Consider the following 12,501-nt stretch of genomic DNA (forward strand, 5'->3'; position numbering starts at 1 on the left):
GCCACTTCACTACCGATCGAGCCGACATTATATCTTTCCTTGATTCACTGCATTTCTGATCTCATGGATTAACAAGTCATGCTGTTTCTTTTATATTCCTTACTTATATATTATTATTCTTTTAAATCTGTAAGAAAACTATTCATTACCTTTCACTTGAGTGACGAATTGTTGAAACGGCAACAAACAAACAACACGTACATCTAACAAAACGAAATCTAAGCCATGTATGTATGTGTGTGAAGAGTGAGTCATTCATGATTCGTAAACAATGATCTTCATAAATTAACAAGTCGTATGCCTCTCCTATACTTTACATGTGTGTGTGTGTAATATTATGAATCACAGTTTAATTTCTACTCATATTTTCCAATAACTTGATTAATTCCATAAATGTCACATCATACTAGGGCTCTTTAGTTCCATATTTTGAAGGATAATCCCGCCCTATTAAAATAATATGTAAGCAAAACATATGTGGGCTAGTATATTTAATTCCATGAGTATGTGCCTTACGTTTCTTCCATTTCGTGGTCTGAAAAGAACTCAAGTAACCTTCAGGTCCTTGATACTTTGCTGGCTGTGTCAGGATTTATTCTTTCTCTTTTATAAAAGCTAAGAAACTCAATTTCCTCTCTAGATCATTAAAATCTACTACTGCAAGCTCCAAGTGCCGGGCTATGAAAACACATTCATAGAGATTATGTAAAGGAAAGATTCTTCTACAGGAAGACCCAAGATAAGGAAGACTATTAGAAGGTTCGATCCAATACCAATGAGACTAGTAAAAGCTGTTGGATTTGTGAAGAGTTATTAGATCTCAGTTATTTTTGGTAAGGAATTTATCAGGATTATTTTGCTAGTGGTTGTGACAACGTTAGTGGATGTCTTAATTATTCCAGTTGAAATTGCTGCGATGTTATAATATCAGCAACAATTAATTAGTTTTTTAGGGGTTATACAGAGTAATCAATCATAACTTGAATTTTGAAATTAATTTCTACAAATAAAAGGAAACACAGATTTTATTGTTGTTATGTAAGGGCTATTAAATTTCATCGACGGTCAAATATGTTTTACTTATATAACAAACAAATCACCTGCCTTGTCCACATACATATTTGCACAACATCTGTATTGAACGGTTTGTATTAAATTTCATTGGTTGATTTTTTTTCTCATTTACTATAACTATAACATTTTTAAATAACAAACTTGAATGATCCAAATTTGATATCAACATTTATAATTAAAAAGAATTAAGTAAAAGGAAAAAAGAGAAAAACTAATAAATTTCTCACCCAGTAGAAAATACAAGTCCATTTCTAAGAGTATATTGCTTAAAAAAAAAAATCTTCCAAAACTATGAAATGAAGTACAATCAAGCCAATTGCTTTTCTTCAACAGAATTTCTGTTTTTTTTTTTAAAAAAAAGCGTATTGCTTTTTATATGTGGGCTAAAATGTCAAGAAAGGTACTTTTTTTTAATTAATAGTTGTGAAATTTTAATCCTCTCAATTTTAAAGTTGACCAACAACTTTTAGGTTTCAGACAGCATAATTCCAATGTTAGCTTTTCTTTTCTTTTTTTCTTTTTTGGTCCAAAATATTACATGTGTCTATTAATTCTAATAAAAAAAATTTAATCTTCTATCTCAAGTGAGAAACCTTTATTTTGTTATTTTCCTTTACATTTATCTCTCCATTAAACGACTTTGAACCACTACTTAAGAAGACATCCGGAAACTTTATTGATTTGATTACTGTTGCTCCAATCTGCAGTTAAAACCTTTGATTTAACTAGGATTTTGAATGTGCAAATAAAAGTATGGTTTAACATAGTAATTCATGTAATTATTTTAAATTGGACAATCGTTCTATATACATTAAAGAAAATCCAAGAAATGAGTCACACTGGTTTGTTAATAGATTTGATATATATGTGTATATATATATATATATGTTGATTACAGTTAAATTAGTATCAAAGAACGTTTCAATTTGCATTTTGAGAACTGACAGCAAAACAAAGCTCTTTAACTGCAGTGCTTAAACCACTTATATTCCCAGCTTGAATACCAAGTAAGCATCATGCATATTCTTTGAGAACCAGTTTCAAGTAATGTGCACCATATCTGAACTGTCCAAATTTAATATAATTTTATTTTTTATATTTTAGTAAATTATAATTTTTATAACTACATATTTTAAAATGAAAATAATTTTAAATTGTTACTCTGTCAGAAAATATTTTTCATATAAAAATTACATGGTTGTTAAAATTTTAAATCTGAATCATTAATCAATTGCACTCAAATCTCACAAAAATGATTTTAAATAATTTTGCTTGACTCAAATCTCAATTCTAGGATGAGCACTACTTTGGATGAAGGACTTTCAATTCGTTTCTCATGTGAAATAAATACCCCAGTTAAAGTATGATTTTATTTCATTAATATACTACAATATATGTAGTTTCTTTGGAAGAGAAAAATCAAAACCTGATAAGGATATTACCTTTTGGCGAACATTATGAATGATCAATTATTATATTATGTTTTATTGTTCCGTGTTTTGTCAAAAGATTATAGTGATTATGTGAGATTAGTAATAAAAATCAATCATTAAGAATATGCATGATAGCACATCAATTATTAAAGCAGTCACACACACACACCCCCCTTATTGTAATATGTCTCATAAGTAGAATAAAGTACTGCAAGAAATTTATTGTAGTAGTCTAGTAGAAACATATGCTAATCATATCATCAATAGTAGATTAGTTCATTCAACTTTCCTTCCTGTTTTTCTACTTCATATATATATATATATATATATAGTACTAGTAATTTGAATCAAGCTCAACGGGTGAGCTTGAAAATCTTAGAGCTAGGTTTGAAAGTTTAATTTTTTTTTTTTATTTTGTGCTTACTTGGGGGCTTGAATAAGCCTAAAGAAATTTAAGTAAAACTCAAATCCGAATGAACTTAACCCAAATACTTGAATTCTTTTTTAATTATTAATAAACTAAAACTAAAATTAGATAAAAAAATAAAAAACTTTAATTTTTTAAGATAAAAATAGAAATTAATTAAAAAATAAAACTAACAACTTGAGAATTTGATTCATCTAGAAAAATTGAGATGTTAGTTCAGACTTAGCTATATGAGTTTTTTTTATAAATCAATTATTTTAAAGCCTATTTGAACAAACCTTTAGCTTGAATTTAGCGCTGACCCCAAGTAAGCTCAACCCTTTGAAATTACTGATATATAGAGAAAAAGAAAAACAAAACAAACAAAACAAAAGCGACATTCATCAAAAATATACATTATGTTTATGTCCTAAAAGAAAAATTTTGTATGACAGAAGACTAATTTATTGTTTCCATAGATCAAGCTGTATAGACTATAATTCGGATATATACATGTTCCAAAGTGAAAGAAACTACCTCACATATATATATATATATATATATATATTGCAACGCTTCCAAAATCAATCTCTCCATCGTTCCCTTTCAGCAATTAAAGTAAATCAAATTGATTCTGATGCATCGACGCGCACACAAGGATGTAGACAGGGATAGAAGCTGATGATGTGTGTGAAAAAAAAAAAAACAAAACAAAACAAACTAGCGACAAACTGTTTTTCCAAACTGCATCACTGCAATATTATTAGTTCACGTATTTGCGGAAAGAGTCATACAAAATAGTGTGATTGCAAATGGTCCACATCTAGTCATTGTTAAACTTTTTATCACATTTAGGATGCAATGTATAACACTACTACAGAATTTGGATTTCTTGGCATTTAAATTTTTAATTTCATAGCAATTATTAAATGCTATAAGATTCAATGCTATAATAAGTCTTAGGTGGCGTTTCATGAATTAACAAAACGCCACAAGATTGATGTAAGAGCGAGGGCATTTATTTTGACACACGCCACCTCTCTCAGTGTATTTTAAATTAGAAAGTCAAAGAGGTGATGATTCTTACTAACTGAAATGCCACCTCTCTTAATATATTTTAAATTAAAAAGTCAGAGAGGTGACAATTCTTACTAACTAAAATGCCACTTCTCTCACATAATTTTTCAAATAGATGGCATTTACATGAGTTAAAAATGTCACCTCTATCAGTGTATTTCAAATTTAAAATTCAGAGAGGTGGCATTTCTTACTTACTAAAACGCCACCTCTCTTGCACAATCTAATACATAGAGGTGGTGATTTTATAAGTCATAGACGCCACCTTTGTTTTGATTAATTTTTTTAAATTATAATATATAGGTGGTGTTCCTACACATTAAAAATGCCACCTATGTAATTTTTATAGAGATGGCATTTCTTCTGAATAGAAATGCCACCTCTTTAGATATTTTTTTAATTAAAATTAATATTAGGTGGCATTTTTCATGGAATAAATGCCACCTAATGTTAATAATTTTTTAAAAAGTTCAAAATTTTTTATACCCACGTTTTTCACCTTAAAAAAAATTCAGCAATATAATTACACCAATTCAACAATTTACAAATAATAATCAGCTATATGTGCTACACAACATATCTTACAACAATACAATAAACAAGTCTATACAATTACATTAACATCTAAGTTCTATGAGAAAGTAAAAACACCTAATGAAGACTTTTAATAGTTTCTAATCTTACAAAACTCTCTAACAATTAACAAAGTTCTAGCATCCTAAATTCAAAATAGATGCAGACCATTCTTCAATTAGATCATAAATTTGCTCATCACTAAATTTCAAGCACCTTGTATCCCTATAGTACTATAAGATATATTAAATAAGATATCATAAAATAACTAAAAATAATCAAATCCAAATGTAATTAAATGAAATTAAATTTTTATACCTCATATGGAACAAAAGTTTGACCATGAATTATCACATCTTTCATGAATTTCATAATATAGTACCCGCAATCATTGTTATTTGGTTGGAAAGGGCACTAACAAATCACCAAAAGGTAATGTAAGTTTATGGATGAAATAAATTTATTTTCATTAATTCAATAAATTCTTTTAAGTAAAAATATGCCATGACTTTGTCTATTAATAATTTTTAGAGAATTCTTTATTTTTAGAAAAGGAGAGATCTTTGTGACCCTGAAAACTATTTAATTCCCTACCAGAACAAAAAAAAATTAATCAATAATAATTAATGCATATATATATATATATATGATTATGTAAAATAATTATTCTAATAAATATAAATACTTACTAATTGAATAGTCTCAACATATTCAGCTAATCTGTTGGCATACCTCCAAATAAAGGATCCAGATAATAAATTAAGGGCAAAGGAACAACAATAGGATTGATAACAATCAAAATTCAATGTTTCCAAAAAAAAATAAAAATTTAATTATGTCTTAATAAAGTTGAGGTAACTATCACATAAAAAAATAATTAATGAAACACTTACCTAGCATTGTAAGGTATTAAGAATAATATATTTTTTCCAACTTTCACCTTTTCTGTGAACATTTCTTTCACAAGATTGACTTGTTCAGATGAACTTAACGTCGACCCATGACTAATGTCATGAGGACTAATAAATGTGAATTTATTCATTTTCTTTGTCTCTTTCAAAAAGAAAATGTACAAATACCTTAATAAATAATAGAAAACTGTATTAAAATCAATTGTAATAAGTGATAAAAATAATCAATATCAAATAATGCTATGAAACAAGTACCTTATTCAAGTGTTGACAGTAGAAGCATTTGCCCATTCTTTATTAAGTATTTCTATAATTGTGTTTCTATCAAGATATTCCTAATTATCTTTACAATATATTTCTTCTTCAAATTTGATTTCAATTGTCTAGCCATTAGTAGTAAGCTTTGGCAAAAGAGATCGAAGAACTTTGCGACAACTATTAGCCTTTTTCATTTGTGAAGCTCAATGAGATACACTTTTTTTCTTATGAATGGTATTAGATTCCTTGAAGATATTACCATGCACTTCAATTATTTTCTTATTCTTTGATTTTGATTGAGTCTATAAAAATAAAAAATGAAATTATAAAATTATAATTACATATAACAAATTATAAAGAAGTATGAATTATATAATTACCTTATCAAAAGACTTAATGAAATATAGAGGCCATGAAACAAAAGTCCCCTCTACATCTTTAACCAATACAATATCCTCATTAGGAGGTATTGGTAATTTGGCATCATTATTAGTGCAAATATCCACAGAGACACACAATGTGCTGGGGTGTAATGGAATGGTGTGTAAAGTATCTACAACAAAACTATAAACAATACCTACGGCAACTGCATCTTTTGAAGGGAATTTCTATGTATAATTTGCATTTTGATTCCCCTAGGAAAAAATAATATTTATATTAGCAATTTATATTATAAAAATGATAATATCCTTAAAATTTTTCTAGAAAAAGTATTACCAAAGGGAGAGCGGGGTGATTTGACATGGAAGTGTAACTATCTTTCAAATTAGGGCTTTCAATAGTTAGAACTCTTGTTAGGCCTTGCTGCATCATAGTATTTATTTGCTCAAATAATTTCTTATTTTGTTCTTGTAATTGACAATATTGTTCTTCGTAATGCTGCTCGTGCAAATTCTGTTCTAGCATTTGTTGCCAAATTGCATTCATTTTCTCTTTCAATTCAACAATGACACTCTTATTTGAGCATCTTGACCCCCAAAATACATGGTTTGGGTAACACCAAAATCAACTCCTCTAACCCAACCAAGAACTTTTGAAACATTTAATGCTCTGTTGAAGATGTCTTCATGACTAAATTGTTGTGTTTCTTCTGGCCTTTCTTGTGACAACATTGCTATCATATAAGGATCATAATAGATTATTTATGTAATGAAATCATTTAAATAAAATTTCAAACATTAATTAAATACTAATACTTACACAAGTTTGCCAAACTTGCCGTGCATTTTCATCTTCAATTTCACCTTTTGAATTTAGTCATCCTTCAACCCACACTTCATGCCATTTAAGTTGATCACAATTCAAATTGTTTTTTTATCTACATATTAAACCAATTAAATAAATTCATAAATCAAACAAGCATATATAATATATGCAAGTGTAACAATTATTGAATTATTGAATAAAAAGTACATACTTTATCTTGTTCAATGAATGTGTATCCTTTCTGTCCCCTTCTGAAGCGATATTTTTGGCTTTTCGCTAATTGACAATATCGCTCACTTTTAATCTATTCAAATGCAAATAAAATTCATAATAATTTCATATGAGTAGGACTTTATATTAAATACTATAATATAGCATTAATTACCTTGAATTCTTCTTTCGTGTGCACTAGGACAAATTTATCCCAATCTTCTTGAGATATGATCCCATTGTGAAGTTCCGGTGGGTGTTCAATAATATTTTAATTATTATCTATTAAATACCACTTGCAAATATCTACATGAAATTTTCTGAGAAGAACTTTGGCTTTTTTAAGGACATATACTCTATGAGTCTCATCAAGATCAAAACAAGACTGCAACAAAGATAAAAATATGGATAATTATATATGCAAGAAAAAATTATCAAAAAGATAAAATATTAATGACTCTTTTACCTCAACTTGTTCCCATATGAATCTCTTATATTCATTTGAAACTTTTCTCCAACCAATAAATGTAATAGGCACATGATCTCGAGCCACAGCCCTAATATAACTGACTAATTTGTTACCATTTGGTTTTATTGGTTGATCCTTGATATTTTAGCCAACTTGTAGCTTTATTCCCATGCTTCTATTTCTGATCAACTTTCTGAAACATTTTCTCCTTTGCAGCTCCATGATCATCATCATTTAAACTTGTGTGAGACTCATCGTCACTGTGGGAACTCATTTTCTTGCAAGTTGAAATTGACACGTCAAGTGAAATGAAAATAATAATTAATTTGAAAAAGTTAAAAAGAGATATCAAATTACTTTTTCACTTTTTCTTTGTTTGATTTAAACTTGATAAATCGACCCATATCCCATCTCTATGATCTTCTCTCATTTAGAAGTGTTCCTCTTTTGTTAAATCATTATAAAAGATTGCATTGTCCCATAAAATGATTTATCTTCAATATTCATATATCTTCATTTCCTTGAGCTCCATCACTATCTTCATGTTTTTTTGTTTGACAAAAGTACAATAGACCAATTCCTATTTGCAGGATTAGAAATAAAAAATACTTGTTGAGCTTGTGAAGCTAAAATAAAAGGATCATCTCTATATCCAAATAATTTAATTATCTACTGATATAAAAAACTAATTAATAAGTCAACTTCAATAATTTAATTATAGTCAAAATGTTGTTATATACTAACATAATGATGAAGTATTATAATTATATTAAGGTTGATAAAATAAATTATATTATGACAATTATAACTATATTAAGGTTGATAAAATAAATTATATTAAGGTTGATAACATAATGATCACTAACATTTTTAATTAAGTTATAGTGAATTTTTTAATTATAATGAAAGTTTTTAAATAATTATAAAGAAATTTTTATTTATCTAATAATATATATAATAATGATTAAATATCTTATCCTGAAAATAAGAGAGGTGGCGTTTATAATGAATACAAATGCCACCTCTCTACAATAATTATTTAATAATTATTCATCTAATAAAAAATAATAATGTTTAAATATGTTGTCCAGGAAAAAAGAGAAGTGGCGTTTATACTGACTACAAACGCCACCTCTCTATAATAATTATTTATAATTTATAATTTAAAAAATTTTGAATTAATCAAAATTAGTACATATATATCTATACAAATTTGTAATTGGTTTACTAAATAAATTATATTATGATAATATGCTAGCCTATAAATTAAATAATCCAGAAAATTTTTAATTAAGTATATGAAGTTTTTTTTTTCTCCTAATTTATATAATAATGTTAAATCATAAAAATAAGAGAGGTGATGTTATAATGGAATACAAACGCCACTTCTCTACAATCATTCTTTATCGAATATAACCCATAATAATCTATTTTCCTTTCTGTTCAGAAAATAAGCGAGGTGGTGTTTTGACGGACTAAAAACGCCACCTCTCTACCTACTTATTGTAATAATTTATAATTTAGAGAATTTTGAAGTCATCAAGATTAGAAATATAGATATATCTATACACAATTTGTTATTGTTTATTAAATAATTATATATATGGTAATTTGATAAACCTATAAAATTAAATAATCAATAAATTTTTAAACGAAGTTATAATGAAAGTTTTATTTTTTAAGACAATATATGATACAATTAGATTCTAAAAATAAGAGAGGTGGCGTTTCATGAGTACAAATTCCACCTCTCTACAATAATTATTTCATAATTATTTATCTAATAAAAAAATAAGAATATTTCAATTTGTTGTCCAGAAATAAAAGAGGTGATGTTTATACTGATTTAACGTCACCTCTCTATAAGAATTATTTCATATTTATAATTTTTGAAAAATTTTGATTATCAAAATACATATAATATTAGATAACATTTGTAAATGTGATTAAAATAAATTTATTCTGGTAATTTTTCTAACCGATAAAATTAATTATTCAAAAAATTTTAATTAAGTTCTAATGAAGGGTTATTATCAAATATATCCCTAATAATTATTAAATCTCTTCGGTTAAAAGTAAGAGAGGTGGCGTTTATGATAATACAAATGCCACCTCTGTTCAATAATATTTTATCTAACAACAATATAAGAATGTTAAGAAGAGAGGTAACATTTATACTAACTATAATGCCATCACCCTACAACAATTATTAATAAGTTATAATTTAGAGAATTTAGAATTACAAAAGTAAGATATATAGAGAATATATAATTTTATATTTTTTTATTAAATAAATTATATTATGATAATTTCTAAACCTATAAACTTAAATAATCAATAAAATTTTTAGTTAAGTTATAGAGAAAGTTTTATTTATCCAATAATAATATAATAATAATTAAAATCCTAAAAATAAGAGAGGTGGTGTTTATAATGAATACAAATGCCACCTCTCTACAATAATTATATTATAATTATTTATCTAGTAACAAATATAATAATATTTAAATTTGTTGTTCAGAAAATAAGAGAGGTAGCGTTTATATTGACTACAAACACCGCCTCTTTACAGTAATTATTTCATAATTAATAATTTTGAAGAATTTTGAATTAATAAAAAGAAATATAATTATATATATACATATTTTTAATTGTTTATAAATATATTATATTATGGTAGTTTTCCAATCCTATAAAGTGAATTAATCAATAAAATTTTTAATTAAGCCATAGAGAAAGTTTTATTTATCCAATAACATATAAAATAATGATTAAATATCTTATACTAAAAATAAGAGAGGTGGAATTTATAATGAGTACAAATGCCACCTCTCTACAATAATTATATTATAATTATTTATCTAATAACTTATATTATATTGTTTAAATTTGTTGGCCAGAAAATAAGAGGGTGGCATTTATACAGACTACAAATGCCACCTCTCTACATTAATTATTTAATAATTTATAATTTAGAGAATTTTGAATTAATCAAAATTAATATTTATATAAATATAATTTTGTATTTGTTTATTAAATACATTATATTATGGTAATTTTCTAAACCTATAAAATTAATTAATCAATAAAATTATAATGAAAGTTTTATTTATCTAATAACATATGTAATAGTGATTAAATATCTTATACTAAAAATTTGAGAGGTGGCATTTATAATTGATACAAACGCCACCTTTATACAATAATAATTTAATAAACTTTATCAAATAACATATATAATAATATTTAAATTTGTTGTTGAGGAAATAAGAGAGGTGGCGTTTATACTGACTACAAACGCCATCTCTCTACAATAATCATTTAATAATTTATAATTTAAGAAATTTTGAATTAATCAAAATTAATATATATATATATATATAATATTGTATTTGTTTATCAAATAAATTATATTATGATAATTTTCTAAACCTATAAAATTAATTACTCAAGAAAATTTTCAATTAGTTGCACTGTTGCCCATTCTTATTATAGGCAACTCTTTTTTACTTGTTGCTAAGTAAACTGTTTGACCACAGGATAAATGTCAGTCACTCTTTGACATATATATCGGTTTTAGTTACAAAAGCTAAAATGTGTATATAACTCAATAAAAAAAAAAAAATTAGCTGAAGGTTTTGGCATCACAACTTCCGATTCATGTGATAGGCTAACATACGATTAAATCTATACACGATTTCGCAACTGCACGAGCTGTATTAATAAGTAATAAAGTGACAAGTAGATTAAAATATCATTCTTATGAGAATATCACGACCTAATTGAGCATTAACATTACTGTTTTGCTTAAATGCGTTAAAGGGCAAAAATATTCATGAACTTTTCCTCAATGGGTGCGCACTCAATATCTTTAAATGAAAGAGGGTGAAAATGTACCATAACAATGATTTAATGAATGCAACTGCATCAAGAGCATTGAAGAGGGTGCTCGAGGTGTGAATGAGAGGGGAGAGAAGGCAATATTATCTGGAAGACATGTGGAAGGGGAAGAAAAGTCAATGGCTGATTTGGAGACACATGGCAATGATTGTGGATGCATTTAACGGACATTTTGCCTCTTCAATAATTTTGGCAAGGTTACACTCTTTAAACAACGATAGGATAACTTTTACAGCCTCCTTCACTTAAAAATAGTGAGTGCTCTTGTAAGAAAAGTTTATGCATATTTTTGCCCTTTAACCCCGCTGAAATTGAGCAAACCACGGAAGGAAGAAAATTTAAACTATACATTAATTACTTCTTAGCATATAATTTCCCTTCTTTATTGAAATTAAAATTATATTTGCTAGTCTAAATCTCTTAATTACCCATTAGTATCCTTTGACCCGACGACTAAAATATTCCAATCATGTGAACACCTAAGTCCTTTGGGCTATTACTTAATTGAACTTGACTAAGCACAAACCATAATGTGACTATATGTGTACGTAAGGCCGGTAGATATACGCCTTTCATACATGCAAATCAAGTTATCTCAAAACTGAATATACTCAATCTTATTACATGATCCAATTGAAAGTCTAGTCTAAATTCCCTATTTCTAGGCATTCCTCTAGAACACCAAAACAACCCTCGATCAAATTTCTTATTTTTAAGGACAAATAAGCAAAGCACACAATTGATTCAACACATATAATATTAACACAAATAAAATAAAGGTAGAAATGTTCATCCACTAATACATAATCATGTTATAACAAACCAAACCAAAAGGTGAAACATTGAATTATAGAGATGACCCTCAAAAATCGTGTTTAACAAAGCTATGTATTTATACTTTATTTTTGTTATGATCTGTTTGCTTGTTAATTGTAACATGTTGGACAGCAAGACATCTACGCACGAAAGAATTTGACTATTTAA

This window comes from Prosopis cineraria, unplaced genomic scaffold, assembly GCF_029017545.1.
Source record: "Prosopis cineraria cultivar Desert tree isolate PC_DT_omini unplaced genomic scaffold, ASM2901754v1 PC5, whole genome shotgun sequence".
Taxonomy (NCBI): domain Eukaryota; kingdom Viridiplantae; phylum Streptophyta; class Magnoliopsida; order Fabales; family Fabaceae; genus Prosopis; species Prosopis cineraria.